The sequence below is a fragment of the Castor canadensis genome, chromosome 10, assembly GCF_047511655.1.
Source record: "Castor canadensis chromosome 10, mCasCan1.hap1v2, whole genome shotgun sequence".
NCBI classification, from domain to species: domain Eukaryota; kingdom Metazoa; phylum Chordata; class Mammalia; order Rodentia; family Castoridae; genus Castor; species Castor canadensis.
This window is the reverse complement of record NC_133395.1, coordinates 89,211,198-89,235,749: the sequence shown is the minus strand read 5'-3', so window position 1 is coordinate 89,235,749 and position 24,552 is coordinate 89,211,198. Positions and strand designations below refer to the sequence as shown.

Below are 24,552 nucleotides of genomic sequence, written 5' to 3'. Positions count from 1 at the left end.
ACGCACAGAGCCCCATCACACACTGGGGCCGGGCGAGGGGGTCAATCTGCTCGGCCTGATTGCGTTGGGCATACATTGCAGAAGGTGGGTTTTCCAAGGCGGAGCAGAGGGTCCCGGCACCTGAGGTTGTCCACGGGGAGAATGTCTGTTCCACGGGGGCAAGCGGTCCCTTCCGTCGTGCCCAAGCCCATGTGACCCCGAAGGCCAGGTGGCCCCGGTCCTTGAGCTGACTGAGGAGTGCTTTGAGACCCGGAGGGTGGCACAGGCGACTGGGCGCCAGCGGCGGCCCTCCCTCCCTTTGAGCGGGACGGGGAGCTGCCTCTGGCATCCGGAGCTCTGGCGGCCTGCGCCCTCTGTCCCTGTGACCGCAGGCTCTGCCGTGGGAGGCGGGATCCCACGTAGAGGTCGCGCGCTGGCTGCCCTGTCTTGGGTTGAGCGACGGAGCGCGACGTGGAGCAGCACCCGACTGAGGCTCCCTGCTTCTCTGTCCCCTGGCGTCTTGCCCTGGACCCAGTGCACCACCTTGTGGCGAGCCCAGGTGTGGCGCGTCCCGCTGTGGGGCCCGCTGGGGTGCAGGACCCACTTTCTCATGGCTTCCGCACGTCCCTCCCCGCCCGCCTGGAGGGCAGTTGGGGAGCGGTCCCCAACGTGGCCTGGGACCAACCTCGCTGGTTACCCGTGTCGCGGGCGCGCGCCCCAGGAGAGTGTGGGGGGGGAGAGGATTCGGGGACGTAGCTGTGAGGATTCGGTGTGCGTGGGTCTGGCGGGTGGCCCAGACGGGGTCGGGGTTGTGGTCACGGTGGGTCGTTGTGGTGGTGGTGGTGGTGGTGCTGGGGGTGGTGGTGGTGGGGGGGGTGGTGGCGAAGTCCCCGAAGACAAAAGGAGCAGCGAGGGAGGGAGGAGCAAAAGCCTACAGCACCCAGTATTCCCAGGCGGTCTCGCATCCAAGTACTAACCAGGCCCGACCCTGCTTAGCTTCCGAGATCAGACGAGATCGGGCGCGTTCAGGGTGGTATGGCCGTAGACGCTAGCCGCCGCCTCCGGGAGCCCCAAGAGCCTGCCGAGGGCCCCGGCGTGCGTCTCCACGCTGCTCTCCTGGCACGGCTGGGAGTCCGGGTGGGGGCTGGCAGCCCGGGGCCAGCGGCCAGAGGCCCCGCGCGTCTGCTCGGGCAGCCGGTCTCGCCCAGGTGGCCGCTGGGTGGCTTTCTTCCCGAGGTGTCCTGCTGCCAGGACGAGGGTCAAGTTTTCTCGGGGGAAAATTTCTCAGTGCTCTCGGGCGCTTGTTCTTCTGGGAATGTTCACTGCTGTGGCCAAGGCGGGGGAGGCACAGCTCGGGCAAGGGCAAGCAGCCGCCCTCCTCCGTCGCCTCCTGGAGCCGTATCCTTGGGTGGGTGCGTGGCTCCCAGCGGAGGTCTCGGGGACCCTTCCGGTCCTCTTCGTCCGGAAAGCGCCACTGCCCCTCCAGCCCATCAGGAAAACGGCAGCCGCGCCCTTCGCCGACCCGCTCCGCCCTCCTCCACGCTCAGGGCCTGGGGCTGCGGGGCTGAATCGTGAGGCTTTCCAGCCCAGGACTTCACCTCTGGCCCCTTTCACACCCGGGATCTTGTTAAGAAGAAACAAAACCAAACACAGCCAAAGCCATCTCCTCCGACCCGGGGCCCCTCCACATCCCTTCCGATCCCGCGTTCCTGCCGGCATCCCCGGGCGTTTCTCCCAGGCAGGCATTCGCGGCCACTACACGGGGCTGAGCACTCGAGTCCTCGGGCGTCACGGGGCCCGCGGCCACGCCAAGCACGCACGACTCCCGGGTCTCGTCTGCACCTGGGTGCCCTGGGCCTCTTCCCTGTGCCGCTGCTGGGTCTTGTGCCCCTGCTTGGCCTCCTTCAGACCCGGCCCCATGCTACGCGGCCACGTGCTACAGGATCGTGCCAGCAGAACTGTCCCTGGCTGAGCCCCGTACCCACCCTCCTGCCATCCCTGGCCCTGCTAGCAAATGGCAGAGATCCTCTGGCCTCCGAGCCCAGACAAAAATCCTGATGCAGTTGGCCGAGGGGCCGCAAACCAAGGCTTCGCTTGTTCCGGCTCAGGCCCCAGCCATACCCTCTTGTCCTTCGGCTGCTCGTGTGTGGGGTGGGGGAGAGGAGGGTGCGTCCCCGTGCGTGCGTGCGTGGTCTGGGTGTCTCTGCGTGGTGTTTGTGTGTGTGTGTGTGTGTGTGTGTGTGTTAGATGCCGTGCCTGGTGTAGGTGGGGAAGAGCAAGCCCTCACGCACAGAGCCCCATCACACACTGGGCCCGGGCCGAGGGGGTCAATCTTCTCGGCCTGATTGCGTTGGGCATACATTGCAGAAGGTGGGTTTTCCAAGGCGGAGCAGAGGGTCCCGGGACCTGAGGTTGTCCACGGGGAGAATGTCTGTTCCACGGGGGCAAGCGGTCCCTTCCGTCGTGCCCAAGCCCATGTGACCCCGAAGGCCAGGTGGCCCCAGTCCTTGAGCTGACTGAGGAGTGCTTTGAGACCCGGAGGGTGGCACAGGCGACTGGGCGACAGCGGCGGCCCTCCCTCCCTTTGAGCGGGACGGGGAGCTGCCGCTGGCATCCGGAGCTCTGGCGGCCTGCGCCCTCTGTCCCTGTGACCGCAGGCTCTGCCGTGGGAGGCGGGATCCCACGTAGAGGTCGCGCGCTGGCTGCCCTGTCTTGGGTTGAGCGACGGAGCGCGACGTGGAGCAGCACCCGACTGAGGCTCCCTGCTTCTCTGTCCCCTGGCGTCTTGCCCTGGACCCAGTGCACCACCTTGTGGCGAGCCCAGGTGTGGCGCGTCCCGCTGTGGGGCCCGCAGGGGTGCAGGACCCACTTTCTCATGGCTTCCGCACGTCACTCCCCGCCCGCCTGGAGGGCAGTTGGGGAGCGGTCCCCAACGTGGCCTGGGACCAACCTCGCTGGTTACCCGTGTCGCGGGCGCGCGCCCCAGGAGAGTGTGGGGGGGGAGAGGATTCGGGGCCGTAGCTGTGAGGATTCGGTGTGCGTGGGTCTGGCGGGTGGCCCGGACGGGGTCGGGGTTGTGGTCACGGTGGGTCGTTGTGGTGGTGGTGGTGGTGGTGCTGGGGGTGGTGGTGGTGGGGGGGGTGGTGGCGAAGTCCCCGAAGACAAAAGGAGCAGCGAGGGAGGGAGGAGCAAAAGCCTACAGCACCCGGTATTCCCAGGCGGTCTCGCATCCAAGTACTAACCAGGCCCGACCCTGCTTAGCTTCCGAGATCAGACGAGATCGGGCGCGTTCAGGGTGGTATGGCCGTAGACGCTAGCCGCCGCCTGCGGGAGCCCCAAGAGCCTGCCGAGGGCCCCGGCGTGCGTCTCCACGCTGCTCTCCTGGCACGGCTGGGAGTCCGGGTGGGGGCTGGCAGCCCGGGGCCAGCGGCCAGAGGCCCCGCGCGCCTGCTCGGGCAGCCGGTCTCGCCCAGGTGGCCGCTGGGTGGCTTTCTTCCCGAGGTGTCCTGCTGCCAGGACGAGGGTCAAGTTTTCTCGGGGGAAAATTTCTCAGTGCTCTCGGGCGCTTGTTCTTCTGGGAATGTTCACTGCTGTGGCCAAGGCGGGGGACGCACAGCTCGGGCCAGGGCAAGCAGCCACCCTCCTCCGTCGCCTCCTGGAGCCGTATCCTTCGGTGGGTGCGTGGCTCCCAGCGGAGGTCTCGGGGACCCTTCCGGTCCTCTTCGTCCGGAAAGCGCCACTGCCCCTCCAGCCCATCAGGAAAACGGCAGCCGCGCCCTTCGCCGACCCGCTCCGCCCTCCTCCACACTCAGGGCCTGGGGCTGCGGGGCTGAATCGTGAGGCTTTCCAGCCCAGGACTTCACCTCTGGCCCCTTTCACACCCGGGATCTTGGGAAGAAGAAACAAAAATAAACACAGCCAAAGCCATCTCCTCCGACCCGGGGCCCCTCCACATCCCTTCCGATCCCGGGTTCCTGCCGGCCTCCCCGGGCGTTTCTCCCAGGCAGGCCTTCGCGGCCACTACACGGGGCTGAGCACTCGAGTCCTCGGGCATCACGGGGCCGGTGGCCACGCCAAGCACGCACGACTCCCGGTTCTCGTCTGCTCCTGGGTGCCCTGGGCCTCTTCCCTGTGCCGCTGCTGGGTCTTGTGCCCCTGCTTGGCCTCCTTCAGACCCGGCCCCGTGCTACGCGGCCACGTGCTACAGGATCGTGCCAGCAGAACTGGCCCTGGCTGAGCCCCGTACCCACCCTCCTGCCATCCCTGGCCCTGCTAGCAAATGGCAGAGATCCTCTGGCCTCCGAGCCCAGACAAAAATCCTGATGCAGTTGGCCGAGGGGCCGCAAACCAAGGCTTCGCTTGTTCCCGCTCAGGCCCCAGCCATACCCTCTTGTCCTTCGGCTGCTCGTGTGTGGGGTGGGGGAGAGGAGGGTGCATCCCCGTGCGTTCGTGCGTGGTCTGGGTGTCTCTGCCTGGTGTGTGTGTGTGTGTGTGTGTGTGTGTTAGATGCCGTGCCTGGTGTAGGTGGGGAAGAGCAAGCCCTCACGCACAGAGCCCCATCACACAATGGGGCCGGGCGAGGGGGTCAATCTGCTCGGCCTGATTGCGTTGGGCATACATTGCAGAAGGTGGGTTTTCCAAGGCGGAGCAGAGGGTCCCGGCACCTGAGGTTGTCCACGGGGAGAATGTCTGTTCCACGGGGGCAAGCGGTCCCTTCCGTCGTGCCCAAGCCCATGTGACCCCGAAGGCCAGGTGGCCCCGGTCCTTGAGCTGACTGAGGAGTGCTTTGAGACCCGGAGGGTGGCACAGGCGACTGGGCGCCAGCGGCAGCCCTCCCTCCCTTTGAGCGGGACGGGGAGCTGCCGCTGGCATCCGGAGCTCTGGCGGCCTGCGCCCTCTGTCCCTGTGACCGCAGGCTCTGCCGTGGGAGGCGGGATCCCACGTAGAGGTCGCGCGCTGGCTGCCCTGTCTTGGGTTGAGCGACGGAGCGCGACGTGGAGCAGCACCCGACTGAGGCTCCCTGCTTCTCTGTCCCCTGGCGTCTTGCCCTGGACCCAGTGCACCACCTTGTGGCGAGCCCAGGTGTGGCGCGTCCCGCTGTGGGGCCCGCTGGGGTGCAGGACCCACTTTCTCATGGCTTCCGCACGTCCCTCCCCGCCCGCCTGGAGGGCAGTTGGGGAGCGGTCCCAAACGTGGCCTGGGACCAACCTCGCTGGTGACCCGTGTCGCGGGCGCGCGCCCCAGGAGAGTGTGGGGAGGGGAGAGGATTCGGGGACGTAGCTGTGAGGATTCGGTGTGCGTGGGTCTGGCGGGTGGCCCGGACGGGGTCGGGGTCGTGGTCACGGTGGGTCGTTGTGGTGGTGGTGGTGGTGGTGCTGGGGGTGGTGGTGGTGGTGGGGGGGTGGTGGCGAAGTCCCCGAAGACAAAAGGAGCAGCGAGGGAGGGAGGAGCAAAAGCCTACAGCACCCGGTATTCCCAGGCGGTCTCCCATCCAAGTACTAACCAGGCCCGACCCTGCTTAGCTTCCGAGATCAGACGAGATCAGGCGCGTTCAGGGTGGTATGGCCGTAGACGCTAGCCGCCGCCTCCGGGAGCCCCAAGAGCCTGCCGAGGGCCCCGGCGTGCGTCTCCACGCTGCTCTCCTGGCACGGCTGGGAGTCCGGGTGGGGGCTGGCAGCCCGGGGCCAGCGGCCAGAGGCCCCGCGCGCCTGCTCGGGCAGCCGGTCTCGCCCAGGTGGCCGCTGGGTGGCTTTCTTCCCGAGGTGTCCTGCTGCCAGGACGAGGGTCAAGTTTTCTCGGGGGAAAATTTCTCAGTGCTCTCGGGCGCTTGTTCTTCTGGGAATGTCCACTGCTGTGGCCAAGGCGGGGGACGCACAGCTCGGGCCAGGGCAAGCAGCCGCCCTCCTCCGTCGCCTCCTGGAGCCGTATCCTTGGGTGGGTGCGTGGCTCCCAGCGGAGGTCTCGGGGACCCTTCCGGTCCTCTTCGTCCGGAAAGCGCCACTGCCCCTCCAGCCCATCAGGAAAACGGCAGCCGCGCCCTTCGCCGACCCGCTCCGCCCTCCTCCACACTCAGGGCCTGGGGCTGCGGGGCTGAATCGTGAGGCTTTCCAGCCCAGGACTTCACCTCTGGCCCCTTTCACACCCGGGATCTTGGGAAGAAGAAACAAAACCAAACACAGCCAAAGCCATCTCCTCCGACCCGGGGCCCCTCCACATCCCTTCCGATCCCGGGTTCCTGCCGGCCTCCCGGGGCGTTTCTCCCAGGCAGGCCTTCGCGGCCACTACACGGGGCTGAGCACTCGAGTCCTCGGGCGTCACGGGGCCCGCGGCCACGCCAAGCACGCACGACTCCCGGGTCTCGTCTGCTCCTGGGTGCCCTGGGCCTCTTCCCTGTGCCGCTGCTGGGTCTTGTGCCCCTGCTTGGCCTCCTTCAGACCCGGCCCCGTGCTACGCGGCCACGTGCTACAGGATCGTGCCAGCAGAACTGGCCCTGTCTGAGCCCCGTACCCACCCTCCTGCCATCCCTGGCCCTGCTAGCAAATGGCAGAGATCCTCTGGCCTCCGAGCCCAGACAAAAATCCTGATGCAGTTGGCCGAGGGGCCGCAAACCAAGGCTTCGCTTGTTCCGGCTCAGGCCCCAGCCATACCCTCTTGTCCTTCGGCTGCTCGTGTGTGGGGTGGGGGAGAGGAGGGTGCGTCCCCGTGCGTGCGTGCGTGGTCTGAGTGTCTCTGCGTGGTGTTTGTGTGTGTGTGTGTGTGTGTGTGTGTGTGTGTTAGATGCCGTGCCTGGTGTAGGTGGGGAAGAGCAAGCCCTCACGCACAGAGCCCCATCACACACTGGGCCCGGGCCGAGGGGGTCAATCTTCTCGGCCTGATTGCATTGGGCATACATTGCAGAAGGTGGGTTTTCCAAGGCGGAGCAGAGGGTCCCGGGACCTGAGGTTGTCCACGGGGAGAATGTCTGTTCCACGGGGGCAAGCGGTCCCTTCCGTCGTGCCCAAGCCCATGTGACCCCGAAGGCCAGGTGGCCCCGGTCCTTGAGCTGACTGAGGAGTGCTTTGAGACCCGGAGGGTGGCACAGGCGACTGGGCGCCAGCGGCGGCCCTCCCTCCCTTTGAGCGGGACGGGGAGCTGCCGCTGGCATCCGGAGCTCTGGCGGCCTGCGCCCTCTGTCCCTGTGACCGCAGGCTCTGCCGTGGGAGGCGGGATCCCACGTAGAGGTCGCGCGCTGGCTGCCCTGTCTTGGGTTGAGCGACGGAGCGCGACGTGGAGCAGCACCCGACTGAGGCTCCCTGCTTCTCTGTCCCCTGGCGTCTTGCCCTGGACCCAGTGCACCACCTTGTGGCGAGCCCAGGTGTGGCGCGTCCCGCTGTGGGGCCCGCAGGGGTGCAGGACCCACTTTCTCATGGCTTCCGCACGTCCCTCCCCGCCCGCCTGGAGGGCAGTTGGGGAGCGGTCCCCAACGTGGCCTGGGACCAACCTCGCTGGTTACCCGTGTCGCGGGCGCGCGCCCCAGGAGAGTGTGGGGGGGGAGAGGATTCGGGGACGTAGCTGTGAGGATTCGGTGTGCGTGGGTCTGGCGGGTGGCCCAGACGGGGTCGGGGTTGTGGTCACGGTGGGTCGTTGTGGTGGTGGTGGTGGTGGTGCTGGGGGTGGTGGTGGTGGGGGGGGTGGTGGCGAAGTCCCCGAAGACAAAAGGAGCAGCGAGGGAGGGAGGAGCAAAAGCCTACAGCACCCGGTATTCCCAGGCGGTCTCGCATCCAAGTACTAACCAGGCCCGACCCTGCTTAGCTTCCGAGATCAGACGAGATCGGGCGCGTTCAGGGTGGTATGGCCGTAGACGCTAGCCGCCGCCTCCGGGAGCCCCAAGAGCCTGCCGAGGGCCCCGGCGTGCGTCTCCACGCTGCTCTCCTGGCACGGCTGGGAGTCCGGGTGGGGGCTGGCAGCCCGGGGCCAGCGGCCAGAGGCCCCGCGCGTCTGCTCGGGCAGCCGGTCTCGCCCAGGTGGCCGCTGGGTGGCTTTCTTCCCGAGGTGTCCTGCTGCCAGGACGAGGGTCAAGTTTTCTCGGGGGAAAATTTCTCAGTGCTCTCGGGCGCTTGTTCTTCTGGGAATGTTCACTGCTGTGGCCAAGGCGGGGGAGGCACAGCTCGGGCCAGGGCAAGCAGCCGCCCTCCTCCGTCGCCTCCTGGAGCCGTATCCTTGGGTGGGTGCGTGGCTCCCAGCGGAGGTCTCGGGGACCCTTCCGGTCCTCTTCGTCCGGAAAGCGCCACTGCCCCTCCAGCCCATCAGGAAAACGGCAGCCGCGCCCTTCGCCGACCCGCTCCGCCCTCCTCCACCCTCAGGGCCTGGGGCTGCGGGGCTGAATCGTGAGGCTTTCCAGCCCAGGACTTCACCTCTGGCCCCTTTCACACCCGGGATCTTGTTAAGAAGAAACAAAACCAAACACAGCCAAAGCCATCTCCTCCGACCCGGGGCCCCTCCACATCCCTTCCGATCCCGCGTTCCTGCCGGCATCCCCGGGCGTTTCTCCCAGGCAGGCATTCGCGGCCACTACACGGGGCTGAGCACTCGAGTCCTCGGGCGTCACGGGGCCCGCGGCCACGCCAAGCACGCACGACTCCCGGGTCTCGTCTGCTCCTGGGTGCCCTGGGCCTCTTCCCTGTGCCGCTGCTGGGTCTTGTGCCCCTGCTTGGCCTCCTTCAGACCCGGCCCCATGCTACGCGGCCACGTGCTACAGGATCGTGCCAGCAGAACTGGCCCTGGCTGAGCCCCGTACCCACCCTCCTGCCATCCCTGGCCCTGCTAGCAAATGGCAGAGATCCTCTGGCCTCCGAGCCCAGACAAAAATCCTGATGCAGTTGGCCGAGGGGCCGCAAACCAAGGCTTCGCTTGTTCCGGCTCAGGCCCCAGCCATACCCTCTTGTCCTTCGGCTGCTCGTGTGTGGGGTGGGGGAGAGGAGGGTGCGTCCCCGTGCGTGCGTGCGTGGTCTGGGTGTCTCTGCGTGGTGTTTGTGTGTGTGTGTGTGTGTGTGTGTGTGTTAGATGCCGTGCCTGGTGTAGGTGGGGAAGAGCAAGCCCTCACGCACAGAGCCCCATCACACACTGGGCCCGGGCCGAGGGGGTCAATCTTCTCGGCCTGATTGCGTTGGGCATACATTGCAGAAGGTGGGTTTTCCAAGGCGGAGCAGAGGGTCCCGGGACCTGAGGTTGTCCACGGGGAGAATGTCTGTTCCACGGGGGCAAGCGGTCCCTTCCGTCGTGCCCAAGCCCATGTGACCCCGAAGGCCAGGTGGCCCCGGTCCTTGAGCTGACTGAGGAGTGCTTTGAGACCCGGAGGGTGGCACAGGCGACTGGGCGACAGCGGCGGCCCTCCCTCCCTTTGAGCGGGACGGGGAGCTGCCGCTGGCATCCGGAGCTCTGGCGGCCTGCGCCCTCTGTCCCTGTGACCGCAGGCTCTGCCGTGGGAGGCGGGATCCCACGTAGAGGTCGCGCGCTGGCTGCCCTGTCTTGGGTTGAGCGACGGAGCGCGACGTGGAGCAGCACCCGACTGAGGCTCCCTGCTTCTCTGTCCCCTGGCGTCTTGCCCTGGACCCAGTGCACCACCTTGTGGCATGCCCAGGTGTGGCGCGTCCCGCTGTGGGGCCCGCTGGGTTGCAGGACCCACTTTCTCATGGCTTCCGCACGTCCCTCCCCGCCCGCCTGGAGGGCAGTTGGGGAGCGGTCCCCTACGTGGCCTGGGACCAACCTCGCTGGTGACCCATGTCGTGGGCGTGCGCCCCAGGAGAGTGTGGGGAGGGGAGAGGATTCGGGGAAGTAGCTGTGAGGATTCGGTGTGCGTGGGTCTGGCGGGTGGCCCGGACGGGGTCGGGGTCGTGGTCACGGTGGGTCGTTGTGGTGGTGGTGGTGGTGGTGCTGGGGGTGGTGGTGGTGGTGGGGGGGTGGTGGCGAAGTCCCCGAAGACAAAAGGAGCAGCGAGGGAGGGAGGAGCAAAAGCCTACAGCACCCGGTATTCCCAGGCGGTCTCCCATCCAAGTACTAACCAGGCCCGACCCTGCTTAGCTTCCGAGATCAGACGAGATCAGGCGCGTTCAGGGTGGTATGGCCGTAGACGCTAGCCGCCGCCTCCGGGAGCCCCAAGAGCCTGCCGAGGGCCCCGGCGTGCGTCTCCACGCTGCTCTCCTGGCACGGCTGGGAGTCCGGGTGGGGGCTGGCAGCCCGGGGCCAGCGGCCAGAGGCCCCGCGCGCCTGCTCGGGCAGCCGGTCTCGCCCAGGTGGCCGCTGGGTGGCTTTCTTCCCGAGGTGTCCTGCTGCCAGGACGAGGGTCAAGTTTTCTCGGGGGAAAATTTCTCAGTGCTCTCGGGCGCTTGTTCTTCTGGGAATGTCCACTGCTGTGGCCAAGGCGGGGGACGCACAGCTCGGGCCAGGGCAAGCAGCCGCCCTCCTCCGTCGCCTCCTGGAGCCGTATCCTTGGGTGGGTGCGTGGCTCCCAGCGGAGGTCTCGGGGACCCTTCCGGTCCTCTTCGTCCGGAAAGCGCCACTGCCCCTCCAGCCCATCAGGAAAACGGCAGCCGCGCCCTTCGCCGACCCGCTCCGCCCTCCTCCACACTCAGGGCCTGGGGCTGCGGGGCTGAATCGTGAGGCTTTCCAGCCCAGGACTTCACCTCTGGCCCCTTTCACACCCGGGATCTTGGGAAGAAGAAACAAAACCAAACACAGCCAAAGCCATCTCCTCCGACCCGGGGCCCCTCCACATCCCTTCCGATCCCGGGTTCCTGCCGGCCTCCCGGGGCGTTTCTCCCAGGCAGGCCTTCGCGGCCACTACACGGGGCTGAGCACTCGAGTCCTCGGGCGTCACGGGGCCCGCGGCCACGCCAAGCACGCACGACTCCCGGGTCTCGTCTGCTCCTGGGTGCCCTGGGCCTCTTCCCTGTGCCGCTGCTGGGTCTTGTGCCCCTGCTGGGCCTCCTTCAGACCCGGCCCCGTGCTACGCAGCCACGTGCTACAGGATCGTGCCAGCAGAACTGGCCCTGTCTGAGCCCCGTACCCACCCTCCTGCCATCCCTGGCCCTGCTAGCAAATGGCAGAGATCCTCTGGCCTCCGAGCCCAGACAAAAATCCTGATGCAGTTGGCCGAGGGGCCGCAAACCAAGGCTTCGCTTGTTCCGGCTCAGGCCCCAGCCATACCCTCTTGTCCTTCGGCTGCTCGTGTGTGGGGTGGGGGAGAGGAGGGTGCGTCCCCGTGCGTGCGTGCGTGGTCTGAGTGTCTCTGCGTGGTGTTTGTGTGTGTGTGTGTGTGTGTGTGTGTGTGTGTTAGATGCCGTGCCTGGTGTAGGTGGGGAAGAGCAAGCCCTCACGCACAGAGCCCCATCACACACTGGGCCCGGGCCGAGGGGGTCAATCTTCTCGGCCTGATTGCGTTGGGCATACATTGCAGAAGGTGGGTTTTCCAAGGCGGAGCAGAGGGTCCCGGGACCTGAGGTTGTCCACGGGGAGAATGTCTGTTCCACGGGGGCAAGCGGTCCCTTCCGTCGTGCCCAAGCCCATGTGACCCCGAAGGCCAGGTGGCCCCGGTCCTTGAGCTGACTGAGGAGTGCTTTGAGACCCGGAGGGTGGCACAGGCGACTGGGCGCCAGCGGCGGCCCTCCCTCCCTTTGAGCGGGACGGGGAGCTGCCGCTGGCATCCGGAGCTCTGGCGGCCTGCGCCCTCTGTCCCTGTGACCGCAGGCTCTGCCGTGGGAGGCGGGATCCCACGTAGAGGTCGCGCGCTGGCTGCCCTGTCTTGGGTTGAGCGACGGAGCGCGACGTGGAGCAGCACCCGACTGAGGCTCCCTGCTTCTCTGTCCCCTGGCGTCTTGCCCTGGACCCAGTGCACCACCTTGTGGCGAGCCCAGGTGTGGCGCGTCCCGCTGTGGGGCCCGCTGGGGTGCAGGACCCACTTTCTCATGGCTTCCGCACGTCCCTCCCCGCCCGCCTGGAGGGCAGTTGGGGAGCGGTCCCCAACGTGGCCTGGGACCAACCTCGCTGGTTACCCGTGTCGCGGGCGCGCGCCCCAGGAGAGTGTGGGGGGGGAGAGGATTCGGGGACGTAGCTGTGAGGATTCGGTGTGCGTGGGTCTGGCGGGTGGCCCAGACGGGGTCGGGGTTGTGGTCACGGTGGGTCGTTGTGGTGGTGGTGGTGGTGGTGCTGGGGGTGGTGGTGGTGGGGGGGGTGGTGGCGAAGTCCCCGAAGACAAAAGGAGCAGCGAGGGAGGGAGGAGCAAAAGCCTACAGCACCCGGTATTCCCAGGCGGTCTCGCATCCAAGTACTAACCAGGCCCGACCCTGCTTAGCTTCCGAGATCAGACGAGATCGGGCGCGTTCAGGGTGGTATGGCCGTAGACGCTAGCCGCCGCCTCCGGGAGCCCCAAGAGCCTGCCGAGGGCCCCGGCGTGCGTCTCCACGCTGCTCTCCTGGCACGGCTGGGAGTCCGGGTGGGGGCTGGCAGCCCGGGGCCAGCGGCCAGAGGCCCCGCGCGTCTGCTCGGGCAGCCGGTCTCGCCCAGGTGGCCGCTGGGTGGCTTTCTTCCCGAGGTGTCCTGCTGCCAGGACGAGGGTCAAGTTTTCTCGGGGGAAAATTTCTCAGTGCTCTCGGGCGCTTGTTCTTCTGGGAATGTTCACTGCTGTGGCCAAGGCGGGGGAGGCACAGCTCGGGCCAGGGCAAGCAGCCGCCCTCCTCCGTCGCCTCCTGGAGCCGTATCCTTGGGTGGGTGCGTGGCTCCCAGCGGAGGTCTCGGGGACCCTTCCGGTCCTCTTCGTCCGGAAAGCGCCACTGCCCCTCCAGCCCATCAGGAAAACGGCAGCCGCGCCCTTCGCCGACCCGCTCCGCCCTCCTCCACGCTCAGGGCCTGGGGCTGCGGGGCTGAATCGTGAGGCTTTCCAGCCCAGGACTTCACCTCTGGCCCCTTTCACACCCGGGATCTTGTTAAGAAGAAACAAAACCAAACACAGCCAAAGCCATCTCCTCCGACCCGGGGCCCCTCCACATCCCTTCCGATCCCGCGTTCCTGCCGGCATCCCCGGGCGTTTCTCCCAGGCAGGCATTCGCGGCCACTACACGGGGCTGAGCACTCGAGTCCTCGGGCGTCACGGGGCCCGCGGCCACGCCAAGCACGCACGACTCCCGGGTCTCGTCTGCTCCTGGGTGCCCTGGGCCTCTTCCCTGTGCCGATGCTGGGTCTTGTGCCCCTGCTTGGCCTCCTTCAGACCCGGCCCCATGCTACGCGGCCACGTGCTACAGGATCGTGCCAGCAGAACTGGCCCTGGCTGAGCCCCGTACCCACCCTCCTGCCATCCCTGGCCCTGCTAGCAAATGGCAGAGATCCTCTGGCCTCCGAGCCCAGACAAAAATCCTGATGCAGTTGGCCGAGGGGCCGCAAACCAAGGCTTCGCTTGTTCCGGCTCAGGCCCCAGCCATACCCTCTTGTCCTTCGGCTGCTCGTGTGTGGGGTGGGGGAGAGGAGGGTGCGTCCCCGTGCGTGCGTGCGTGGTCTGGGTGTCTCTGCGTGGTGTGTGTGTGTGTGTGTTTGTGTGTTAGATGCCGTGCCTGGTGTAGGTGGGGAAGAGCAAGCCCTCACGCACAGAGCCCCATCACACACTGGGGCCGGGCCGAGGGGGTCAATCTGCTCGGCCTGATTGCGTTGGGCATACATTGCAGAAGGTGGGTTTTCCAAGGCGGAGCAGAGGTTCCCAGCACCTGAGGTTGTCCACAGGGAGAATGTCTGTTCCACGGGGGCAAGCGGTCCCTTCCGTCGTGCCCAAGCCCATGTGACCCCGAAGGCCAGGTGGCCCCGGTCCTTGAGCTGACTGAGGAGTGCTTTGAGACCCGGAGGGTGGCACAGGCGACTGGGCGCCAGCGGCGGCCCTCCCTCCCTTTGAGCGGGACGGGGAGCTGCCGCTGGCATCCGGAGCTCTGGCGGCCTGCGCCCTCTGTCCCTGTGACCGCAGGCTCTGCCGTGGGAGGCGGGATCCCACGTAGAGTTCGCGCGCTGGCTGCCCTGTCTTGGGTTGAGCGACGGAGCGCGACGTGGAGCAGCACCCGACTGAGGCTCCCTGCTTCTCTGTCCCCTGGCGTCTTGCCCTGGACCCAGTGCACCACCTTGTGGCGAGCCCAGGTGTGGCGCGTCCCGCTGTGGGGCCCGCTGGGGTGCAGGACCCACTTTCTCATGGCTTCCGCACGTCCCTCCCCGCCCGCCTGGAGGGCAGTTGGGGAGCGGTCCCCAACGTGGCCTGGGACCAACCTCGCTGGTGACCCGTGTCGCGGGCGCGCGCCCCAGGAGAGTGTGGGGAGGGGAGAGGATTCGGGGACGTAGCTGTGAGGATTCGGTGTGCGTGGGTCTGGCGGGTGGCCCGGACGGGGTCGGGGTCGTGGTCACGGTGGGTCGTTGTGGTGGTGGTGGTGGTGGTGGTGCTGGGGGTGGTGGTGGTGGTGGGGGGGGTGGTGGTGAAGTCCCCGAAGACAAAAGGAGCAGCGAGGGAGGGAGGAGCAAAAGCCTACAGCACCCGGTATTCCCAGGCGGTCCCCCATCCAAGTACTAACCAGGCCCGACCCTGCTTAGCTTCCGAGATCAGACGAGATCGGGCGCGTTCAGGGTGGTATGGCCGTAGACGCTAGCCGCCGCCTCCGGGAGCCCCAAGAGCCTGCCGAGGGCCCCGGCGTGCGTCTCCACGCTGCTCTCCTGGCACGGCTGGGAGTCCGGGTGGGGGCTGGCAGCCCGGGGCCAGCGGCCAGAGGCCCCGCGCGCCTGCTCGGGCAGCCGGTCTCGCCCAGGTGGCCGCTGGGTGGCTTTCTTCCCGAGGTGTCCTGCTGCCAGGACGAGGGTCAAGTTTTCTCGGGGGAAAATTTCTCAGTGCTCTCGGGCGCTTGTTCTTCTGGGAATGTCCACTGCTGTGGCCAAGGCGGGGGACGCACAGCTCGGGCCAGGGCAAGCAGCCGCCCTCCTCCGTCGCCTCCTGGAGCCGTATCCTTGGGTGGGTGCGTGGCTCCCAGCGGAGGTCTCGGGGACCCTTCCGGCCCTCTTCGTCCGGAAAGCGCCACTGCCCCTCCAGCCCATCAGGAAAACGGCAGCCGCGCCCTTCGCCGACCCGCTCCGCCCTCCTCCACACTCAGGGCCTGGGGCTGCGGGGCTGAATCGTGAGGCTTTCCAGCCCAGGACTTCACCTCTGGCCCCTTTCACACCCGGGATCTTGGGAAGAAGAAACAAAACCAAACACAGCCAAAGCCATCTCCTCCGACCCGGGGCCCCTCCACATCCCTTCCGATCCCGGGTTCCTGCCGGCCTCCCGGGGCGTTTCTCCCAGGCAGGCCTTCGCGGCCACTACACGGGGCTGAGCACTCGAGTCCTCGGGCGTCACGGGGCCCGCGGCCACGCCAAGCACGCACGACTCCCGGGTCTCGTCTGCTCCTGGGTGCCCTGGGCCTCTTCCCTGTGCCGCTGCTGGGTCTTGTGCCCCTGCTTGGCCTCCTTCAGACCCGGCCCCGTGCTACGCGGCCACGTGCTACAGGATCGTGCCAGCAGAACTGGCCCTGGCTGAGCCCCGTACCCACCCTCCTGCCATCCCTGGCCCTGCTAGCAAATGGCAGAGATCCTCTGGCCTCCGAGCCCAGACAAAAATCCTGATGCAGTTGGCCGAGGGGCCGCAAACCAAGGCTTCGCTTGTTCCCGCTCAGGCCCCAGCCATACCCTCTTGTCCTTCGGCTGCTCGTGTGTGGGGTGGGGGAGAGGAGGGTGCGTCCCCGTGCGTGCGTGCGTGGTCTGGGTGTCTCTGCGTGGTGTGTGTGTGTGTGTGTGCGTGTGTGTGTGTGTGTGTGTGTTAGATGCCGTGCCTGGTGTAGGTGGGGAAGAGCAAGCCCTCACGCACAGAGCCCCATCACACACTGGGGCCGGGCCGAGGGGGTCAATCTGCTCGGCCTGATTGCGTTGGGCATACATTGCAGAAGGTGGGTTTTCCAAGGCGGAGCAGAGGGTCCCGGCACCTGAGGTTGTCCACGGGGAGAATGTCTGTTCCACGGGGGCAAGTGGTCCCTTCCGTCGTGCCCAAGCCCATGTGACCCCGAAGGCCAGGTGGCCCCGGTCCTTGAGCTGACTGAGGAGTGCTTTGAGACCCGGAGGGTGGCACAGGCGACTGGGCGCCAGCGGCGGCCCTCCCTCCCTTTGATCGGGACGGGGAGCTGCCGCTGGCATCCGGAGCTCTGGCGGCCTGCGCCCTCTGTCCCTGTGACCGCAGGCTCAGCCGTGGGAGGCGGGATCCCACGTAGAGGTCGCGCGCTGGCTGCCCTGTCTTGAGTTGAGCGACGGAGCGCGACGTGGAGCAGCACCCGACTGAGGCTCCCTGCTTCTCTGTCCCCTGGCGTCTTGCCCTGGACCCAGTGCACCACCTTGTGGCGAGCCCAGGTGTGGCGCGTCCCGCTGTGGGGCCCGCTGGGGTGCAGGACCCACTTTCTCATGGCTTCCGCACGTCCCTCCCCGCCCGCCTGGAGGGCAGTTGGGGAGCGGTCCCCAACGTGTCCTGGGACCAACCTCGCTGGTGACCCGTGTCGCGGGCGCGCGCCCCAGGAGAGTGTGGGGAGGGGAGAGGATTCGGGGACGTAGCTGTGAGGATTCGGTGTGCGTGGGTCTGGCGGGTGGCCCGGACGGGGTCGGGGTCGTGGTCACGGTGGGTCGTTGTGGTGGTGGTGGTGGTGGTGCTGGGGGTGGTGGTGGTGGGGGTGGGTTGTGGCGAAGTCCCCGAAGACAAAAGGAGCAGCGAGGGAGGGAGGAGCAAAAGCCTACAGCACCCGGTATTCCCAGGCGGTCTCCCATCCAAGTACTAAACAGGCCCGACCCTGCTTAGCTTCCGAGATCAGACGAGATCGGGCGCGTTCAGGGTGGTATGGCCGTAGACGCTAGCCGCCGCCTCCGGGAGCCCCAAGAGCCTGCCGAGGGCCCCGGCGTGCGTCTCCACGCTGCTCTCCTGGCACGGCTGGGAGTCCGGGTGGGGGCTGGCAGCCCGGGGCCAGCGGCCAGAGGCCCCGCGCGCCTGCTCGGGCAGCCGGTCTCGCCCAGGTGGCCGCTGGGTGGCTTTCTTCCCGAGGTGTCCTGCTGCCAGGACGAGGGTCAAGTTTTCTCGGGGGAAAATTTCTCAGTGCTCTCGGGCGCTTGTTCTTCTGGGAATGTCCACTGCTGTGGCCAAGGCGGGGGACGCACAGCTCGGGCCAGGGCAAGCAGCCGCCCTCCTCCGTCGCCTCCTGGAGCCGTATCCTTGGGTGGGTGCGTGGCTCCCAGCGGAGGTCTCGGGGACCCTTCCGGCCCTCTTCGTCCGGAAAGCGCCACTGCCCCTCCAGCCCATCAGGAAAACGGCAGCCGCGCCCTTCGCCGACCCGCTCCGCCCTCCTCCACACTCAGGGCCTGGGGCTGCGGGGCTGAATCGTGAGGCTTTCCAGCCCAGGACTTCACCTCTGGCCCCTTTCACACCCGGGATCTTGGGAAGAAGAAACAAAACCAAACACAGCCAAAGCCATCTCCTCCGACCCGGGGCCCCTCCACATCCCTTCCGATCCCGGGTTCCTGCCGGCCTCCCAGGGCGTTTCTCCCAGGCAGGCCTTCGCGGCCACTACACGGGGCTGAGCACTCGAGTCCTCGGGCGTCACGGGGCCCGCGGCCACGCCAAGCACGCACGACTCCCGGGTCTCGTCTGCTCCTGGGTGCCCTGGGCCTCTTCCCTGTGCCGCTGCTGGGTCTTGTGCCCCTGCTTGGCCTCCTTCAGACCCGGCCCCGTGCTACGCGGCCACGTGCTACAGGATCGTGCCAGCAGAACTGGCCCTGGCTGAGCCCCGTACCCACCCTCCTGCCATCCCTGGCCCTGCTAGCAAATGGCAGAGATCCTCTGGCCTCCGAGCCCAGACAAAAATCCTGATGCAGTTGGCCGAGGGGCCGCAAACCAAGGCTTCGCTTGTTCCCGCTCAGGCCCCAGCCATACCCTCTTGTCCTTCGGCTGCTCGTGTGTGGGGTGGGGGAGAGGAGGGTGCGTCCCCGTGCGTGCGTGCGTGGTCTGGGTGTCTCTGCGTGGTGTGTGTGTGTGTGTGTGTGTGTGTGTGTGTGTGTGTGTGTTAGATGCCGTGCCTGGTGTAGGTGGGGAAGAGCAAGCCCTCACGCACAGAGCCCCATCACACACTGGGGCCGGGCCGAGGGGGTCAATCTGCTCGGCCTGATTGCGTTGGGCATACATTGCAGAAGGTGGGTTTTCCAAGGCGGAGCAGAGGGTCCCGGCACCTGAGGTTGTCCACGGGGAGAATGTCTGTTCCACGGGGGCAAGCGGTCCCTTCCGTCGTGCCCAAGCCCATGTGACCCCGAAGGCCAGGTGGCCCCGGTCCTTGAGCTGACTGAGGAGTGCTTTGAGACCCGGAGGGTGGCACAGGCGACTGGGCGCCAGCGGCGGCCCTCACTCCCTTTGAGCGGGACGGGGAGCTGCCGCTGGCATCCCGAGCTCTGGCGGCCTGCGCCCTCTGTCCCTGTGACCGCAGGCTCAGCCGTGGGAGGCGGGATCCCACGTAGAGGTCGCGCGCTGGCTGCCCTGTCTTGAGTTGAGCGACGGAGCGCGACGTGGAGCAGCACCCGACTGAGGCTCCCTTCTTCTCTGTCCCCTGGCGTCTTGCCCTGGACCCAGTGCACCACCTTGTGGCGAGCCGAGGTGTGGCGCGTCCCGCTGTGGGGCCCGCTGGGGTGCAGGACCCACTTTCTCATGGCTTCCGCACGTCCCTCCCCGCCCGCCTGGAGGGCAGTTGGGCAGCGGTCCCCAACGTGGCCGGGGACCAACCTCGCTGGTGACCCGTGTCACGGGCGCGCGCCCCAGGAGAGTGTGGGGAGGGGAGAGGATTCGGGGACGTAGCTGTGAGGATTCGGTGTGCGTGGGTCTGGCGGGTGGCCCGGACGGGGTCGGGGTCGTGGTCACGGTGGGTCGTTGTGGTGGTGGTGGTGGTTGTGGTGCTGGGGGTGGTGGTGGGGGGGGGGGTGGTGGCGAAGTCCCCGAAGACAAAAGGAGCAGCGAGGGAGGGAGGAGCAAAAGCCTACAGCACCCGGTATTCCCAGGCGGTCTCCCATCCAAGTACTAACCAGGCCCGACCCTGCTTAGCTTCCGAGATCAGACCAGATCGGGCGCGTTCAGGGTGGTATGGCCGTAGACGCTAGCCGCCGCCTCCGGGAGCCCCAAGAGCCTGCCGAGGGCCCCGGCGTGCGTCTCCACGCTGCTCTGCTGGCACGGCTGGGAGTCCGGGTGGGGGCTGGCAGCCCGGGGCCAGCGGCCAGAGGCCCCGCGCGCCTGCTCGGGCAGCCGGTCTCGCCCAGGTGGCCGCTGGGTGGCTTTCTTCCCGAGGTGTCCTGCTGCCAGGACGAGGGTCAAGTTTTCTCGGGGGAAAATTTCTCAGTGCTCTCGGGCGCTTGTTCTTCTGGGAATGTCCACTGCTGTGGCCAAGGCGGGGGACGCACAGCTCGGGCCAGGGCAAGCAGCCGCCCTCCTCCGTCGCCTCCTGGAGCCGTATCCTTGGGTGGGTGCGTGGCTCCCAGCGGAGGTCTCGGGGACCCTTCCGGCCCTCTTCGTCCGGAAAGCGCCACTGCCCCTCCAGCCCATCAGGAAAACGGCAGCCGCGCCCTTCGCCGACCCGCTCCTCCCTCCTCCACACTCAGGGCCTGGGGCTGCGGGGCTGAATCGTGAGGCTTTCCAGCCCAGGACTTCACCTCTGGCCCCTTTCACACCCGGGATCTTGGGAAGAAGAAACAAAACCAAACACAGCCAAAGCCATCTCCTCCGACCCGGGGCCCCTCCACATCCCTTCCGATCCCGGGTTCCTGCCGGCCTCCCGGGGCGTTTCTCCCAGGCAGGCCTTCGCGGCCACTACACGGGGCTGAGCACTCGAGTCCTCGGGCGTAACTGGGCCCGCGGCCACGCCAAGCACGCACGACTCCCGGGTCTCGTCTGCTCCTGGGTGCCCTGGGCCTCTTCCCTGTGCCGCTGCTGGGTCTTGTGCCCCTGCTTGGCCTCCTTCAGACCCGACCCCGTGCTACGCGGCCACGTGCTACAGGATCGTTCCAGCAGAACTGTCCCTGGCTGAGCCCCGTACCCACCCTCCTGCCATCCCTGGCCCTGCTAGCAAATGGCAGAGATCCTCTGGCCTCCGAGCCCAGACAAAAATCCTGATGCAGTTGGCCGAGGGGCCGCAAACCAAGGCTTCGCTTGTTCCCGCTCAGGCCCCAGCCATACCCTCTTGTCCTTCGGCTGCTCGTGTGTGGGGTGGGGGAGAGGAGGGTGCGTCCCCGTGCGTGCGTGCGTGGTCTGGGTGTCTCTGCGTGGTGTGTGTGTGTGTGTGTGCGTGTGTGTGTGTGTGTGTGTGTTAGATGCCGTGCCTGGTGTAGGTGGGGAAGAGCAAGCCCTCACGCACAGAGCCCCATCACACACTGGGGCCGGGCCGAGGGGGTCAATCTGCTCGGCCTGATTGCGTTGGGCATACATTGCAGAAGGTGGGTTTTCCAAGGCGGAGCAGAGGGTCCCGGCACCTGAGGTTGTCCACGGGGAGAATGTCTGTTCCACGGGGGCAAGCGGTCCCTTCCGTCGTGCCCAAGCCCATGTGACCCCGAAGGCCAGGTGGCCCCGGTCCTTGAGCTGACTGAGGAGTGCTTTGAGACCCGGAGGGTGGCACAGGCGACTGGGCGCCAGCGGCGGCCCTCCCTCCCTTTGATCGGGACGGGGAGCTGCCGCTGGCATCCGGAGCTCTGGCGGCCTGCGCCCTCTGTCCCTGTGACCGCAGGCTCAGCCGTGGGAGGCGGGATCCCACGTAGAGGTCGCGCGCTGGCTGCCCTGTCTTGAGTTGAGCGACGGAGCGCGACGTGGAGCAGCACCCGACTGAGGCTCCCTGCTTCTCTGTCCCCTGGCGTCTTGCCCTGGACCCAGTGCACCACCTTGTGGCGAGCCCAGGTGTGGCGCGTCCCGCTGTGGGGCCCGCTGGGGTGCAGGACCCACTTTCTCATGGCTTCCGCACGTCCCTCCCCGCCCGCCTGGAGGGCAGTTGGGGAGCGGTCCCCAACGTGGCCTGGGACCAACCTCGCTGGTGACCCGTGTCGCGGGCGCGCGCCCCAGGAGAGTGTGGGGAGGGGAGAGGATTCGGGGACGTAGCTGTGAGGATTCGGTGTGAGTGGGTCTGGCGGGTGGCCCGGACGGGGTCGGGGTCGTGGTCACGGTGGGTCGTTGTGGTGGTGGTGGTGGTGGTGGTGCTGGGGGTGGTGGTGGTGGTGGGGGGGGTGGTGGCGAAGTCCCCGAAGACAAAAGGAGCAGCGAGGGAGGGAGGAGCAAAAGCCTACAGCACCCGGTATTCCCAGGCGGTCTCGCATCCAAGTACTAACCAGGCCCGACCCTGCTTAGCTTCCGAGATCAGACGAGATCGGGCGCGTTCAGGGTGGTATGGCCGTAGACGCTAGCCGCCGCCTCCGGGAGCCCCAAGAGCCTGCCGAGGGCCCCGGCGTGCGTCTCCACGCTGCTCTCCTGGCACGGCTGGGAGTCCGGGTGGGGGCTGGCAGCCCGGGGCCAGCGGCCAGAGGACCCGCGCGTCTGCTCGGGCAGCCGGTCTCGCCCAGGTGGCCGCTGGGTGGCTTTCTTCCCGAGGTGTCCTGCTGCCAGGACGAGGGTCAAGTTTTCTCGGGGGAAAATTTCTCAGTGCTCTCGGGCGCTTGTTCTTCTGGGAATGTTCACTGCTGTGGCCAAGGCGGGGGACGCACAGCTCGGGCCAGGGCAAGCAGCCGCCCTCCTCCGTCGCCTCCTGGAGCCGTATCCTTGGGTGGGTGCGTGGCTCCCAGCGGAGGTCTCGGGGACCCTTCCGGTCCTCTTCGTCCGGAAAGCGCCACTGCCCCTCCAGCCCATCAGGAAAACGGCAGCCGCGCCCTTCGCCGACCCGCTCCGCCCTCCTCCACGCTCAGGGCCTGGGGCTGCGGGGCTGAATCGTGAGGCTTTCCAGCCCAGGACTTCACCTCTGGCCCCTTTCACACCCGGGATCTTGTTAAGAAGAAACAAAACCAAACACAGCCAAAGCCATCTCCTCCGACCCGGGGCCCCTCCACATCCCTTCCGATCCCGGGTTCCTGCCGGCCTCCCGGGGCGTTTCTCCCAGGCAGGCCTTCGCGGCCACTACACGGGGCTGAGCACTCGAGTCCTCGGGCGTCACGGGGCCCGCGGCCACGCCAAGCACGCACGACTCCCGGGTCTCGTCTGCTCCTGGGTGCCCTGGGCCTCTTCCCTGTGCCGCTGCTGGGTCTTGTGCCCCTGCTTGGCCTCCTTCAGACCCGGCCCCGTGCTACGTGGCCACGTGCTACAGGATCGTGCCAGCAGAACTGGCCCTGGCTGAGCCCCGTACCCACCCTCCTGCCATCCCTGGCCCTGCTAGCAAATGGCAGAGATCCTCTGGCCTCCGAGCCCAGACAAAAATCCTGATGCAGTTGGCCGAGGGGCCGCAAACCAAGGCTTCGCTTGTTCCCGCTCAGGCCCCAGCCATACCCTCTTGTCCTTCGGCTGCTCGTGTGTGGGGTGGGGGAGAGGAGGGTGCATCCCCGTGCGTGCGTGCGTGGTCTGGGTGTCTCTGCGTGGTGTGTGTGTGTGTGTGTGTGTGTGTGTTAGATGCCGTGCCTGGTGTAGGTGGGGAAGAGCAAGCCCTCACGCACAGAGCCCCATCACACACTGGGGCCGGGCGAGGGGGTCAATCTGCTCGGCCTGATTGCGTTGGGCATACATTGCAGAAGGTGGGTTTTCCAAGGCGGAGCAGAGGGTCCCGGCACCTGAGGTTGTCCACGGGGAGAATGTCTGTTCCACGGGGGCAAGCGGTCCCTTCCGTCGTGCCCAAGCCCATGTGACCCCGAAGGCCAGGTGGCCCCGGTCCTTGAGCTGACTGAGGAGTGCTTTGAGACCCGGAGGGTGGCACAGGCGACTGGGCGCCAGCGGCGGCCCTCCCTCCCTTTGAGCGGGACGGGGAGCTGCCTCTGGCATCCGGAGCTCTGGCGGCCTGCGCCCTCTGTCCCTGTGACCGCAGGCTCTGCCGTGGGAGGCGGGATCCCACGTAGAGGTCGCGCGCTGGCTGCCCTGTCTTGGGTTGAGCGACGGAGCGCGACGTGGAGCAGCACCCGACTGAGGCTCCCTGCTTCTCTGTCCCCTGGCGTCTTGCCCTGGACCCAGTGCACCACCTTGTGGCGAGCCCAGGTGTGGCGCGTCCCGCTGTGGGGCCCGCTGGGGTGCAGGACCCACTTTCTCATGGCTTCCGCACGTCCCTCCCCGCCCGCCTGGAGGGCAGTTGGGGAGCGGTCCCCAACGTGGCCTGGGACCAACCTCGCTGGTTACCCGTGTCGCGGGCGCGCGCCCCAGGAGAGTGTGGGGGGGGAGAGGATTCGGGGACGTAGCTGTGAGGATTCGGTGTGCGTGGGTCTGGCGGGTGGCCCAGACGGGGTCGGGGTTGTGGTCACGGTGGGTCGTTGTGGTGGTGGTGGTGGTGGTGCTGGGGGTGGTGGTGGTGGGGGGGGTGGTGGCGAAGTCCCCGAAGACAAAAGGAGCAGCGAGGGAGGGAGGAGCAAAAGCCTACAGCACCCAGTATTCCCAGGCGGTCTCGCATCCAAGTACTAACCAGGCCCGACCCTGCTTAGCTTCCGAGATCAGACGAGATCGGGCGCGTTCAGGGTGGTATGGCCGTAGACGCTAGCCGCCGCCTCCGGGAGCCCCAAGAGCCTGCCGAGGGCCCCGGCGTGCGTCTCCACGCTGCTCTCCTGGCACGGCTGGGAGTCCGGGTGGGGGCTGGCAGCCCGGGGCCAGCGGCCAGAGGCCCCGCGCGTCTGCTCGGGCAGCCGGTCTCGCCCAGGTGGCCGCTGGGTGGCTTTCTTCCCGAGGTGTCCTGCTGCCAGGACGAGGGTCAAGTTTTCTCGGGGGAAAATTTCTCAGTGCTCTCGGGCGCTTGTTCTTCTGGGAATGTTCACTGCTGTGGCCAAGGCGGGGGAGGCACAGCTCGGGCAAGGGCAAGCAGCCGCCCTCCTCCGTCGCCTCCTGGAGCCGTATCCTTGGGTGGGTGCGTGGCTCCCAGCGGAGGTCTCGGGGACCCTTCCGGTCCTCTTCGTCCGGAAAGCGCCACTGCCCCTCCAGCCCATCAGGAAAACGGCAGCCGCGCCCTTCGCCGACCCGCTCCGCCCTCCTCCACGCTCAGGGCCTGGGGCTGCGGGGCTGAATCGTGAGGCTTTCCAGCCCAGGACTTCACCTCTGGCCCCTTTCACACCCGGGATCTTGTTAAGAAGAAACAAAACCAAACACAGCCAAAGCCATCTCCTCCGACCCGGGGCCCCTCCACATCCCTTCCGATCCCGCGTTCCTGCCGGCATCCCCGGGCGTTTCTCCCAGGCAGGCATTCGCGGCCACTACACGGGGCTGAGCACTCGAGTCCTCGGGCGTCACGGGGCCCGCGGCCACGCCAAGCACGCACGACTCCCGGGTCTCGTCTGCACCTGGGTGCCCTGGGCCTCTTCCCTGTGCCGCTGCTGGGTCTTGTG

At 67.4% G+C, this 24,552-nt stretch overlaps 11 non-coding genes across 11 annotated transcripts; all 11 read right to left on the bottom strand.

Moving 5' to 3' along the window:
- Positions 1-907: 907 nt before the first annotated feature.
- LOC141412978 (5S ribosomal RNA) lies at positions 908-1,026 on the bottom strand. The gene has a single exon (XR_012437820.1). It is a non-coding gene; the product is annotated as a 5S ribosomal RNA (ribosomal RNA).
- Positions 1,027-3,172: 2,146 nt separating this feature from the next.
- Positions 3,173-3,291, bottom strand: LOC141412862 (5S ribosomal RNA). Its single transcript, XR_012437704.1, has one exon. It is a non-coding gene; the product is annotated as a 5S ribosomal RNA (ribosomal RNA).
- Positions 3,292-5,433: 2,142 nt separating this feature from the next.
- Positions 5,434-5,552, bottom strand: LOC141412592 (5S ribosomal RNA). Its single transcript, XR_012437434.1, has one exon. It is a non-coding gene; the product is annotated as a 5S ribosomal RNA (ribosomal RNA).
- Positions 5,553-7,702: 2,150 nt separating this feature from the next.
- LOC141412861 (5S ribosomal RNA) lies at positions 7,703-7,821 on the bottom strand. Its single transcript, XR_012437703.1, has one exon. It is a non-coding gene; the product is annotated as a 5S ribosomal RNA (ribosomal RNA).
- A 2,149-nt stretch (positions 7,822-9,970) lies between these two features.
- Positions 9,971-10,089, bottom strand: LOC141412591 (5S ribosomal RNA). Its single transcript, XR_012437433.1, has one exon. It is a non-coding gene; the product is annotated as a 5S ribosomal RNA (ribosomal RNA).
- Positions 10,090-12,239: 2,150 nt separating this feature from the next.
- LOC141412860 (5S ribosomal RNA) lies at positions 12,240-12,358 on the bottom strand. Its single transcript, XR_012437702.1, has one exon. It is a non-coding gene; the product is annotated as a 5S ribosomal RNA (ribosomal RNA).
- A 2,145-nt stretch (positions 12,359-14,503) lies between these two features.
- LOC141412415 (5S ribosomal RNA) lies at positions 14,504-14,622 on the bottom strand. The gene has a single exon (XR_012437255.1). It is a non-coding gene; the product is annotated as a 5S ribosomal RNA (ribosomal RNA).
- Positions 14,623-16,778: 2,156 nt separating this feature from the next.
- LOC141412571 (5S ribosomal RNA) lies at positions 16,779-16,897 on the bottom strand. Its single transcript, XR_012437413.1, has one exon. It is a non-coding gene; the product is annotated as a 5S ribosomal RNA (ribosomal RNA).
- A 2,158-nt stretch (positions 16,898-19,055) lies between these two features.
- LOC141412747 (5S ribosomal RNA) lies at positions 19,056-19,174 on the bottom strand. Its single transcript, XR_012437589.1, has one exon. It is a non-coding gene; the product is annotated as a 5S ribosomal RNA (ribosomal RNA).
- Positions 19,175-21,335: 2,161 nt separating this feature from the next.
- Positions 21,336-21,454, bottom strand: LOC141412859 (5S ribosomal RNA). Its single transcript, XR_012437701.1, has one exon. It is a non-coding gene; the product is annotated as a 5S ribosomal RNA (ribosomal RNA).
- Positions 21,455-23,593: 2,139 nt separating this feature from the next.
- Positions 23,594-23,712, bottom strand: LOC141412977 (5S ribosomal RNA). Its single transcript, XR_012437819.1, has one exon. It is a non-coding gene; the product is annotated as a 5S ribosomal RNA (ribosomal RNA).
- Between the last annotated feature and the right edge of the window lie 840 nt (positions 23,713-24,552).